The sequence below is a fragment of the Schistocerca gregaria genome, chromosome 3 (genome assembly GCF_023897955.1).
Source record: "Schistocerca gregaria isolate iqSchGreg1 chromosome 3, iqSchGreg1.2, whole genome shotgun sequence".
In the NCBI taxonomy this organism is placed as follows: Eukaryota; Metazoa; Arthropoda; class Insecta; order Orthoptera; family Acrididae; genus Schistocerca; species Schistocerca gregaria.
Genome location: NC_064922.1, coordinates 313,842,722 through 313,852,450, shown reverse-complemented (window position 1 = coordinate 313,852,450; position 9,729 = coordinate 313,842,722). Strand labels below are relative to the sequence as shown.

The 9,729-nt window shown below is 44.5% G+C and overlaps 31 non-coding genes across 31 annotated transcripts; 10 read left to right on the top strand and 21 right to left on the bottom strand.

The window, feature by feature from the left end:
• Positions 1–141: 141 nt before the first annotated feature.
• Trnac-gca (transfer RNA cysteine (anticodon GCA)) lies at positions 142–213 on the bottom strand. The gene has a single exon. It is a non-coding gene; the product is annotated as a tRNA-Cys (tRNA).
• Positions 214–530: 317 nt separating this feature from the next.
• Positions 531–602, bottom strand: Trnaw-cca (transfer RNA tryptophan (anticodon CCA)). Its single transcript has one exon. It is a non-coding gene; the product is annotated as a tRNA-Trp (tRNA).
• A 118-nt stretch (positions 603–720) lies between these two features.
• Trnaa-cgc (transfer RNA alanine (anticodon CGC)) lies at positions 721–792 on the top strand. The gene has a single exon. It is a non-coding gene; the product is annotated as a tRNA-Ala (tRNA).
• A 282-nt stretch (positions 793–1,074) lies between these two features.
• On the bottom strand, positions 1,075–1,146 carry Trnac-gca (transfer RNA cysteine (anticodon GCA)). The gene has a single exon. It is a non-coding gene; the product is annotated as a tRNA-Cys (tRNA).
• Positions 1,147–1,463: 317 nt separating this feature from the next.
• Trnaw-cca (transfer RNA tryptophan (anticodon CCA)) lies at positions 1,464–1,535 on the bottom strand. The gene has a single exon. It is a non-coding gene; the product is annotated as a tRNA-Trp (tRNA).
• Positions 1,536–1,653: 118 nt separating this feature from the next.
• Positions 1,654–1,725, top strand: Trnaa-cgc (transfer RNA alanine (anticodon CGC)). The gene has a single exon. It is a non-coding gene; the product is annotated as a tRNA-Ala (tRNA).
• A 282-nt stretch (positions 1,726–2,007) lies between these two features.
• On the bottom strand, positions 2,008–2,079 carry Trnac-gca (transfer RNA cysteine (anticodon GCA)). The gene has a single exon. It is a non-coding gene; the product is annotated as a tRNA-Cys (tRNA).
• Positions 2,080–2,396: 317 nt separating this feature from the next.
• Trnaw-cca (transfer RNA tryptophan (anticodon CCA)) lies at positions 2,397–2,468 on the bottom strand. The gene has a single exon. It is a non-coding gene; the product is annotated as a tRNA-Trp (tRNA).
• A 118-nt stretch (positions 2,469–2,586) lies between these two features.
• On the top strand, positions 2,587–2,658 carry Trnaa-cgc (transfer RNA alanine (anticodon CGC)). The gene has a single exon. It is a non-coding gene; the product is annotated as a tRNA-Ala (tRNA).
• A 282-nt stretch (positions 2,659–2,940) lies between these two features.
• Trnac-gca (transfer RNA cysteine (anticodon GCA)) lies at positions 2,941–3,012 on the bottom strand. Its single transcript has one exon. It is a non-coding gene; the product is annotated as a tRNA-Cys (tRNA).
• A 317-nt stretch (positions 3,013–3,329) lies between these two features.
• On the bottom strand, positions 3,330–3,401 carry Trnaw-cca (transfer RNA tryptophan (anticodon CCA)). The gene has a single exon. It is a non-coding gene; the product is annotated as a tRNA-Trp (tRNA).
• A 118-nt stretch (positions 3,402–3,519) lies between these two features.
• On the top strand, positions 3,520–3,591 carry Trnaa-cgc (transfer RNA alanine (anticodon CGC)). Its single transcript has one exon. It is a non-coding gene; the product is annotated as a tRNA-Ala (tRNA).
• Positions 3,592–3,873: 282 nt separating this feature from the next.
• Trnac-gca (transfer RNA cysteine (anticodon GCA)) lies at positions 3,874–3,945 on the bottom strand. Its single transcript has one exon. It is a non-coding gene; the product is annotated as a tRNA-Cys (tRNA).
• Positions 3,946–4,262: 317 nt separating this feature from the next.
• Trnaw-cca (transfer RNA tryptophan (anticodon CCA)) lies at positions 4,263–4,334 on the bottom strand. The gene has a single exon. It is a non-coding gene; the product is annotated as a tRNA-Trp (tRNA).
• A 118-nt stretch (positions 4,335–4,452) lies between these two features.
• Positions 4,453–4,524, top strand: Trnaa-cgc (transfer RNA alanine (anticodon CGC)). The gene has a single exon. It is a non-coding gene; the product is annotated as a tRNA-Ala (tRNA).
• Positions 4,525–4,806: 282 nt separating this feature from the next.
• Positions 4,807–4,878, bottom strand: Trnac-gca (transfer RNA cysteine (anticodon GCA)). Its single transcript has one exon. It is a non-coding gene; the product is annotated as a tRNA-Cys (tRNA).
• Positions 4,879–5,195: 317 nt separating this feature from the next.
• Trnaw-cca (transfer RNA tryptophan (anticodon CCA)) lies at positions 5,196–5,267 on the bottom strand. The gene has a single exon. It is a non-coding gene; the product is annotated as a tRNA-Trp (tRNA).
• A 118-nt stretch (positions 5,268–5,385) lies between these two features.
• Positions 5,386–5,457, top strand: Trnaa-cgc (transfer RNA alanine (anticodon CGC)). Its single transcript has one exon. It is a non-coding gene; the product is annotated as a tRNA-Ala (tRNA).
• A 282-nt stretch (positions 5,458–5,739) lies between these two features.
• Positions 5,740–5,811, bottom strand: Trnac-gca (transfer RNA cysteine (anticodon GCA)). Its single transcript has one exon. It is a non-coding gene; the product is annotated as a tRNA-Cys (tRNA).
• A 317-nt stretch (positions 5,812–6,128) lies between these two features.
• On the bottom strand, positions 6,129–6,200 carry Trnaw-cca (transfer RNA tryptophan (anticodon CCA)). Its single transcript has one exon. It is a non-coding gene; the product is annotated as a tRNA-Trp (tRNA).
• A 118-nt stretch (positions 6,201–6,318) lies between these two features.
• Trnaa-cgc (transfer RNA alanine (anticodon CGC)) lies at positions 6,319–6,390 on the top strand. Its single transcript has one exon. It is a non-coding gene; the product is annotated as a tRNA-Ala (tRNA).
• Positions 6,391–6,672: 282 nt separating this feature from the next.
• On the bottom strand, positions 6,673–6,744 carry Trnac-gca (transfer RNA cysteine (anticodon GCA)). The gene has a single exon. It is a non-coding gene; the product is annotated as a tRNA-Cys (tRNA).
• A 317-nt stretch (positions 6,745–7,061) lies between these two features.
• Positions 7,062–7,133, bottom strand: Trnaw-cca (transfer RNA tryptophan (anticodon CCA)). Its single transcript has one exon. It is a non-coding gene; the product is annotated as a tRNA-Trp (tRNA).
• A 118-nt stretch (positions 7,134–7,251) lies between these two features.
• On the top strand, positions 7,252–7,323 carry Trnaa-cgc (transfer RNA alanine (anticodon CGC)). Its single transcript has one exon. It is a non-coding gene; the product is annotated as a tRNA-Ala (tRNA).
• Positions 7,324–7,605: 282 nt separating this feature from the next.
• On the bottom strand, positions 7,606–7,677 carry Trnac-gca (transfer RNA cysteine (anticodon GCA)). The gene has a single exon. It is a non-coding gene; the product is annotated as a tRNA-Cys (tRNA).
• A 317-nt stretch (positions 7,678–7,994) lies between these two features.
• Positions 7,995–8,066, bottom strand: Trnaw-cca (transfer RNA tryptophan (anticodon CCA)). The gene has a single exon. It is a non-coding gene; the product is annotated as a tRNA-Trp (tRNA).
• Positions 8,067–8,184: 118 nt separating this feature from the next.
• On the top strand, positions 8,185–8,256 carry Trnaa-cgc (transfer RNA alanine (anticodon CGC)). The gene has a single exon. It is a non-coding gene; the product is annotated as a tRNA-Ala (tRNA).
• A 282-nt stretch (positions 8,257–8,538) lies between these two features.
• Positions 8,539–8,610, bottom strand: Trnac-gca (transfer RNA cysteine (anticodon GCA)). The gene has a single exon. It is a non-coding gene; the product is annotated as a tRNA-Cys (tRNA).
• A 317-nt stretch (positions 8,611–8,927) lies between these two features.
• On the bottom strand, positions 8,928–8,999 carry Trnaw-cca (transfer RNA tryptophan (anticodon CCA)). The gene has a single exon. It is a non-coding gene; the product is annotated as a tRNA-Trp (tRNA).
• Positions 9,000–9,117: 118 nt separating this feature from the next.
• On the top strand, positions 9,118–9,189 carry Trnaa-cgc (transfer RNA alanine (anticodon CGC)). The gene has a single exon. It is a non-coding gene; the product is annotated as a tRNA-Ala (tRNA).
• A 282-nt stretch (positions 9,190–9,471) lies between these two features.
• On the bottom strand, positions 9,472–9,543 carry Trnac-gca (transfer RNA cysteine (anticodon GCA)). Its single transcript has one exon. It is a non-coding gene; the product is annotated as a tRNA-Cys (tRNA).
• Positions 9,544–9,729: the final 186 nt, after the last annotated feature.

Genomic DNA, 9,729 nt, shown 5'->3' with positions numbered 1-9,729 from the left:
CCCTGGCCTGCGATCCCCCCATTGAAATGTTGCTCCAAAGCCTTCGGTATGGCGTGCGGAGTGCATCTCAATCATTTCAAACATGTATTTGCAACTAAATGCGACAATCGTTATTTGTTTTTTCAAGATACTGAAAAATGAAGGGGGCACCCGGGATTGAACCGGGGACCTCTCGATCTGCAGTCGAATGCTCTACGACTGAGCTATACCCCCTTTCACAAACTTTCTATCCCCATAACTTAAGGAAAATTGTTATACTCTGTCTGGCTAAAGACGTCTAATCGAGCAAAATATTGCGTAATCATTATCTCTCAGTTATATATTAGCGTTAAACGATATAAATAACAAAAATATTAGACACTTCGCGCCTGGAGAAAGTGCGAGTCGGCGCCTTCACCTTAATGTCAGAATGCGAAAATTCACTAGTAGCTTTTTTCAAGCAGGTTCTGTTCGTCCGTTCTCTGTAATCGTTTGGTATCTGATTAAATTGACATACTCGTCCATGGCTTCCGTAAACGAAAATTTCACTGTGACCCCGACGTGATTTGAACACGCAACCTTCTGATCTGGAGTCAGACGCGCTACTGTTGCGCCACGGAGTCGACGCTGCTAAGCTCTTATCATGAATAGGTTCCTCGAACACTTACTGTACCGTTCAAACCTAAGAAATAATGACAGTAGGATCCACGAGAGACTCTTCCCAGATGTACTTGCTCTGGCGGGGGTGTAACTCAGTGGTAGAGTGTCTGCTTCGCATGCAGAAAGTCCTGGGTTCAAATCCCAGCTCCTCCAATTTTTGTTTCTCCGTGCAGCAGTATATGAAAACTTTTGCCTAGCACCATATTCTATCAAATTCAGCGTACAAGATTCTTCCCCAAGCAAGTGGATTTCTTACAGTTCGACGCCTTAGCGGGAGGACGATGACCTGCAAGACCCTGGCCTGCGATCCCCCCATTGAAATGTTGCTCCAAAGCCTTCGGTATGGCGTGCGGAGTGCATCTCAATCATTTCAAACATGTATTTGCAACTAAATGCGACAATCGTTATTTGTTTTTTCAAGATACTGAAAAATGAAAGGGGCACCCGGGATTGAACCGGGGACCTCTCGATCTGCAGTCGAATGCTCTACGACTGAGCTATACCCCCTTTCACAAACTTTCTATCCCCATAACTTAAGGAAAATTATTATACTCTGTCTGGCTAAAGACGTCTAATCGAGCAAAATATTGCGTAATCATTATCTCTCAGTTATATATTAGCGTTAAACGATATAAATAACAAAAATATTAGACACTTCGCGCCTGGAGAAAGTGCGAGTCGGCGCCTTCACCTTAATGTCAGAATGCGAAAATTCACTAGTAGCTTTTTTCAAGCAGGTTCTGTTCGTCCGTTCTCTGTAATCGTTTGGTATCTGATTAAATTGACATACTCGTCCATGGCTTCCGTAAACGAAAATTTCACTGTGACCCCGACGTGATTTGAACACGCAACCTTCTGATCTGGAGTCAGACGCGCTACCGTTGCGCCACGGAGTCGACGCTGCTAAGCTCTTATCATGAATAGGTTCCTCGAACACTTACTGTACCGTTCAAACCTAAGAAATAATGACAGTAGGATCCACGAGAGACTCTTCCCAGATGTACTTGCTCTGGCGGGGGTGTAACTCAGTGGTAGAGTGTCTGCTTCGCATGCAGAAAGTCCTGGGTTCAAATCCCAGCTCCTCCAATTTTTGTTTCTCCGTGCAGCAGTATATGAAAACTTTTGCCTAGCACCATATTCTATCAAATTCAGCGTACAAGATTCTTCCCCAAGCAAGTGGATTTCTTACAGTTCGACGCCTTAGCGGGAGGACGATGACCTGCAAGACCCTGGCCTGCGATCCCCCCATTGAAATGTTGCTCCAAAGCCTTCGGTATGGCGTGCGGAGTGCATCTCAATCATTTCAAACATGTATTTGCAACTAAATGCGACAATCGTTATTTGTTTTTTCAAGATACTGAAAAATGAAGGGGGCACCCGGGATTGAACCGGGGACCTCTCGATCTGCAGTCGAATGCTCTACGACTGAGCTATACCCCCTTTCACAAACTTTCTATCCCCATAACTTAAGGAAAATTGTTATACTCTGTCTGGCTAAAGACGTCTAATCGAGCAAAATATTGCGTAATCATTATCTCTCAGTTATATATTAGCGTTAAACGATATAAATAACAAAAATATTAGACACTTCGCGCCTGGAGAAAGTGCGAGTCGGCGCCTTCACCTTAATGTCAGAATGCGAAAATTCACTAGTAGCTTTTTTCAAGCAGGTTCTGTTCGTCCGTTCTCTGTAATCGTTTGGTATCTGATTAAATTGACATACTCGTCCATGGCTTCCGTAAACGAAAATTTCACTGTGACCCCGACGTGATTTGAACACGGAACCTTCTGATCTGGAGTCAGACGCGCTACCGTTGCGCCACGGAGTCGACGCTGCTAAGCTCTTATCATGAATAGGTTCCTCGAACACTTACTGTACCGTTCAAACCTAAGAAATAATGACAGTAGGATCCACGAGAGACTCTTCCCAGATGTACTTGCTCTGGCGGGGGTGTAACTCAGTGGTAGAGTGTCTGCTTCGCATGCAGAAAGTCCTGGGTTCAAATCCCAGCTCCTCCAATTTTTGTTTCTCCGTGCAGCAGTATATGAAAACTTTTGCCTAGCACCATATTCTATCAAATTCAGCGTACAAGATTCTTCCCCAAGCAAGTGGATTTCTTACAGTTCGACGCCTTAGCGGGAGGACGATGACCTGCAAGACCCTGGCCTGCGATCCCCCCATTGAAATGTTGCTCCAAAGCCTTCGGTATGGCGTGCGGAGTGCATCTCAATCATTTCAAACATGTATTTGCAACTAAATGCGACAATCGTTATTTGTTTTTTCAAGATACTGAAAAATGAAGGGGGCACCCGGGATTGAACCGGGGACCTCTCGATCTGCAGTCGAATGCTCTACGACTGAGCTATACCCCCTTTCACAAACTTTCTATCCCCATAACTTAAGGAAAATTGTTATACTCTGTCTGGCTAAAGACGTCTAATCGAGCAAAATATTGCGTAATCATTATCTCTCAGTTATATATTAGCGTTAAACGATATAAATAACAAAAATATTAGACACTTCGCGCCTGGAGAAAGTGCGAGTCGGCGCCTTCACCTTAATGTCAGAATGCGAAAATTCACTAGTAGCTTTTTTCAAGCTGGTTCTGTTCGTCCGTTCTCTGTAATCGTTTGGTATCTGATTAAATTGACATACTCGTCCATGGCTTCCGTAAACGAAAATTTCACTGTGACCCCGACGTGATTTGAACACGCAACCTTCTGATCTGGAGTCAGACGCGCTACCGTTGCGCCACGGAGTCGACGCTGCTAAGCTCTTATCATGAATAGGTTCCTCGAACACTTACTGTACCGTTCAAACCTAAGAAATAATGACAGTAGGATCCACGAGAGACTCTTCCCAGATGTACTTGCTCTGGCGGGGGTGTAACTCAGTGGTAGAGTGTCTGCTTCGCATGCAGAAAGTCCTGGGTTCAAATCCCAGCTCCTCCAATTTTTGTTTCTCCGTGCAGCAGTATATGAAAACTTTTGCCTAGCACCATATTCTATCAAATTCAGCGTACAAGATTCTTCCCCAAGCAAGTGGATTTCTTACAGTTCGACGCCTTAGCGGGAGGACGATGACCTGCAAGACCCTGGCCTGCGATCCCCCCATTGAAATGTTGCTCCAAAGCCTTCGGTATGGCGTGCGGAGTGCATCTCAATCATTTCAAACATGTATTTGCAACTAAATGCGACAATCGTTATTTGTTTTTTCAAGATACTGAAAAATGAAGGGGGCACCCGGGATTGAACCGGGGACCTCTCGATCTGCAGTCGAATGCTCTACGACTGAGCTATACCCCCTTTCACAAACTTTCTATCCCCATAACTTAAGGAAAATTGTTATACTCTGTCTGGCTAAAGACGTCTAATCGAGCAAAATATTGCGTAATCATTATCTCTCAGTTATATATTAGCGTTAAACGATATAAATAACAAAAATATTAGACACTTCGCGCCTGGAGAAAGTGCGAGTCGGCGCCTTCAGCTTAATGTCAGAATGCGAAAATTCACTAGTAGCTTTTTTCAAGCAGGTTCTGTTCGTCCGTTCTCTGTAATCGTTTGGTATCTGATTAAATTGACATACTCGTCCATGGCTTCCGTAAACGAAAATTTCACTGTGACCCCGACGTGATTTGAACACGCAACCTTCTGATCTGGAGTCAGACGCGCTACCGTTGCGCCACGGAGTCGACGCTGCTAAGCTCTTATCATGAATAGGTTCCTCGAACACTTACTGTACCGTTCAAACCTAAGAAATAATGACAGTAGGATCCACGAGAGACTCTTCCCAGATGTACTTGCTCTGGCGGGGGTGTAACTCAGTGGTAGAGTGTCTGCTTCGCATGCAGAAAGTCCTGGGTTCAAATCCCAGCTCCTCCAATTTTTGTTTCTCCGTGCAGCAGTATATGAAAACTTTTGCCTAGCACCATATTCTATCAAATTCAGCGTACAAGATTCTTCCCCAAGCAAGTGGATTTCTTACAGTTCGACGCCTTAGCGGGAGGACGATGACCTGCAAGACCCTGGCCTGCGATCCCCCCATTGAAATGTTGCTCCAAAGCCTTCGGTATGGCGTGCGGAGTGCATCTCAATCATTTCAAACATGTATTTGCAACTAAATGCGACAATCGTTATTTGTTTTTTCAAGATACTGAAAAATGAAGGGGGCACCCGGGATTGAACCGGGGACCTCTCGATCTGCAGTCGAATGCTCTACGACTGAGCTATACCCCCTTTCACAAACTTTCTATCCCCATAACTTAAGGAAAATTATTATACTCTGTCTGGCTAAAGACGTCTAATCGAGCAAAATATTGCGTAATCATTATCTCTCAGTTATATATTAGCGTTAAACGATATAAATAACAAAAATATTAGACACTTCGCGCCTGGAGAAAGTGCGAGTCGGCGCCTTCACCTTAATGTCAGAATGCGAAAATTCACTAGTAGCTTTTTTCAAGCAGGTTCTGTTCGTCCGTTCTCTGTAATCGTTTGGTATCTGATTAAATTGACATACTCGTCCATGGCTTCCATAAACGAAAATTTCACTGTGACCCCGACGTGATTTGAACACGCAACCTTCTGATCTGGAGTCAGACGCGCTACCGTTGCGCCACGGAGTCGACGCTGCTAAGCTCTTATCATGAATAGGTTCCTCGAACACTTACTGTACCGTTCAAACCTAAGAAATAATGACAGTAGGATCCACGAGAGACTCTTCCCAGATGTACTTGCTCTGGCGGGGGTGTAACTCAGTGGTAGAGTGTCTGCTTCGCATGCAGAAAGTCCTGGGTTCAAATCCCAGCTCCTCCAATTTTTGTTTCTCCGTGCAGCAGTATATGAAAACTTTTGCCTAGCACCATATTCTATCAAATTCAGCGTACAAGATTCTTCCCCAAGCAAGTGGATTTCTTACAGTTCGACGCCTTAGCGGGAGGACGATGACCTGCAAGACCCTGGCCTGCGATCCCCCCATTGAAATGTTGCTCCAAAGCCTTCGGTATGGCGTGCGGAGTGCATCTCAATCATTTCAAACATGTATTTGCAACTAAATGCGACAATCGTTATTTGTTTTTTCAAGATACTGAAAAATGAAGGGGGCACCCGGGATTGAACCGGGGACCTCTCGATCTGCAGTCGAATGCTCTACGACTGAGCTATACCCCCTTTCACAAACTTTCTATCCCCATAACTTAAGGAAAATTGTTATACTCTGTCTGGCTAAAGACGTCTAATCGAGCAAAATATTGCGTAATCATTATCTCTCAGTTATATATTAGCGTTAAACGATATAAATAACAAAAATATTAGACACTTCGCGCCTGGAGAAAGTGCGAGTCGGCGCCTTCACCTTAATGTCAGAATGCGAAAATTCACTAGCAGCTTTTTTCAAGCAGGTTCTGTTCGTCCGTTCTCTGTAATCGTTTGGTATCTGATTAAATTGACATACTCGTCCATGGCTTCCGTAAACGAAAATTTCACTGTGACCCCGACGTGATTTGAACACGCAACCTTCTGATCTGGAGTCAGACGCGCTACCGTTGCGCCACGGAGTCGACGCTGCTAAGCTCTTATCATGAATAGGTTCCTCGAACACTTACTGTACCGTTCAAACCTAAGAAATAATGACAGTAGGATCCACGAGAGACTCTTCCCAGATGTACTTGCTCTGGCGGGGGTGTAACTCAGTGGTAGAGTGTCTGCTTCGCATGCAGAAAGTCCTGGGTTCAAATCCCAGCTCCTCCAATTTTTGTTTCTCCGTGCAGCAGTATATGAAAACTTTTGCCTAGCACCATATTCTATCAAATTCAGCGTACAAGATTCTTCCCCAAGCAAGTGGATTTCTTACAGTTCGACGCCTTAGCGGGAGGACGATGACCTGCAAGACCCTGGCCTGCGATCCCCCCATTGAAATGTTGCTCCAAAGCCTTCGGTATGGCGTGCGGAGTGCATCTCAATCATTTCAAACATGTATTTGCAACTAAATGCGACAATCGTTATTTGTTTTTTCAAGATACTGAAAAATGAAGGGGGCACCCGGGATTGAACCGGGGACCTCTCGATCTGCAGTCGAATGCTCTACGACTGAGCTATACCCCCTTTCACAAACTTTCTATCCCCATAACTTAAGGAAAATTGTTATACTCTGTCTGGCTAAAGACGTCTAATCGAGCAAAATATTGCGTAATCATTATCTCTCAGTTATATATTAGCGTTAAACGATATAAATAACAAAAATATTAGACACTTCGCGCCTGGAGAAAGTGCGAGTCGGCGCCTTCACCTTAATGTCAGAATGCGAAAATTCACTAGTAGCTTTTTTCAAGCAGGTTCTGTTCGTCCGTTCTCTGTAATCGTTTGGTATCTGATTAAATTGACATACTCGTCCATGGCTTCCGTAAACGAAAATTTCACTGTGACCCTGACGTGATTTGAACACGCAACCTTCTGATCTGGAGTCAGACGCGCTACCGTTGCGCCACGGAGTCGACGCTGCTAAGCTCTTATCATGAATAGGTTCCTCGAACACTTACTGTACCGTTCAAACCTAAGAAATAATGACAGTAGGATCCACGAGAGACTCTTCCCAGATGTACTTGCTCTGGCGGGGGTGTAACTCAGTGGTAGAGTGTCTGCTTCGCATGCAGAAAGTCCTGGGTTCAAATCCCAGCTCCTCCAATTTTTGTTTCTCCGTGCAGCAGTATATGAAAACTTTTGCCTAGCACCATATTCTATCAAATTCAGCGTACAAGATTCTTCCCCAAGCAAGTGGATTTCTTACAGTTCGACGCCTTAGCGGGAGGACGATGACCTGCAAGACCCTGGCCTGCGATCCCCCCATTGAAATGTTGCTCCAAAGCCTTCGGTATGGCGTGCGGAGTGCATCTCAATCATTTCAAACATGTATTTGCAACTAAATGCGACAATCGTTATTTGTTTTTTCAAGATACTGAAAAATGAAGGGGGCACCCGGGATTGAACCGGGGACCTCTCGATCTGCAGTCGAATGCTCTACGACTGAGCTATACCCCCTTTCACAAACTTTCTATCCCCATAACTTAAGGAAAATTGTTATACTCTGTCTGGCTAAAGACGTCTAATCGAGCAAAATATTGCGTAATCATTATCTCTCAGTTATATATTAGCGTTAAACGATATAAATAACAAAAATATTAGACACTTCGCGCCTGGAGAAAGTGCGAGTCGGCGCCTTCACCTTAATGTCAGAATGCGAAAATTCACTAGTAGCTTTTTTCAAGCAGGTTCTGTTCGTCCGTTCTCTGTAATCGTTTGGTATCTGATTAAATTGACATACTCGTCCATAGCTTCCGTAAACGAAAATTTCACTGTGACCCCGACGTGATTTGAACACGCAACCTTCTGATCTGGAGTCAGACGCGCTACCGTTGCGCCACGGAGTCGACGCTGCTAAGCTTTTATCATGAATAGGTTCCTCGAACACTTACTGTACCGTTCAAACCTAAGAAATAATGACAGTAGGATCCACGAGAGACTCTTCCCAGATGTACTTGCTCTGGCGGGGGTGTAACTCAGTGGTAGAGTGTCTGCTTCGCATGCAGAAAGTCCTGGGTTCAAATCCCAGCTCCTCCGATTTTTGTTTCTCCGTGCAGCAGTATATAAAAACTTTTGCCTAGCACCATATTCTATCAAATTCAGCGTACAAGATTCTTCCCCAAGCAAGTGGATTTCTTACAGTTCGACGCCTTAGCGGGAGGACGATGACCTGCAAGACCCTGGCCTGCGATCCCCCCATTGAAATGTTGCTCCAAAGCCTTCGGTATGGCGTGCGGAGTGCATCTCAATCATTTCAAACATGTATTTGCAACTAAATGCGACAATCGTTATTTGTTTTTTCAAGATACTGAAAAATGAAGGGGGCACCCGGGATTGAACCGGAGACCTCTCGATCTGCAGTCGAATGCTCTACGACTGAGCTATACCCCCTTTCACAAACTTTCTATCCCCATAACTTAAGGAAAATTGTTATACTCTGTCTGGCTAAAGACGTCTAATCGAGCAAAATATTGCGTAATCATTATCTCTCAGTTATATATTAGCGTTAAACGATATAAATAACAAAAATATTAGACACTTCGCGCCTGGAGAAAGTGCGAGTCGGCGCCTTCACCTTAATGTCAGAATGCGAAAATTCACTAGTAGCTTTTTTCAAGCAGGTTCTGTTCGTCCGTTCTCTGTAATCGTTTGGTATCTGATTAAATTGACATACTCGTCCATGGCTTCCGTAAACGAAAATTTCACTGTGACCCCGACGTGATTTGAACACGCAACCTTCTGATCTGGAGTCAGACGCGCTACCGTTGCGCCACGGAGTCGACGCTGCTAAGCTCTTATCATGAATAGGTTCCTCGAACACTTACTGTACCGTTCAAACCTAAGAAATAATGACAGTAGGATCCACGAGAGACTCTTCCCAGATGTACTTGCTCTGGCGGGGGTGTAACTCAGTGGTAGAGTGTCTGCTTCGCATGCAGAAAGTCCTGGGTTCAAATCCCAGCTCCTCCAATTTTTGTTTCTCCGTGCAGCAGTATATGAAAACTTTTGCCTAGCACCATATTCTATCAAATTCAGCGTACAAGATTCTTCCCCAAGCAAGTGGATTTCTTACAGTTCGACGCCTTAGCGGGAGGACGATGACCTGCAAGACCCTGGCCTGCGATCCCCCCATTGAAATGTTGCTCCAAAGCCTTCGGTATGGCGTGCGGAGTGCATCTCAATCATTTCAAACATGTATTTGCAACTAAATGCGACAATCGTTATTTGTTTTTTCAAGATACTGAAAAATGAAGGGGGCACCCGGGATTGAACCGGGGACCTCTCGATCTGCAGTCGAATGCTCTACGACTGAGCTATACCCCCTTTCACAAACTTTCTATCCCCATAACTTAAGGAAAATTGTTATACTCTGTCTGGCTAAAGACGTCTAATCGAGCAAAATATTGCGTAATCATTATCTCTCAGTTATATATTAGCGTTAAACGATATAAATAACAAAAATATTAGACACTTCGCGCCTGGAGAAAGTGCGAGTCGGCGCCTTCACCT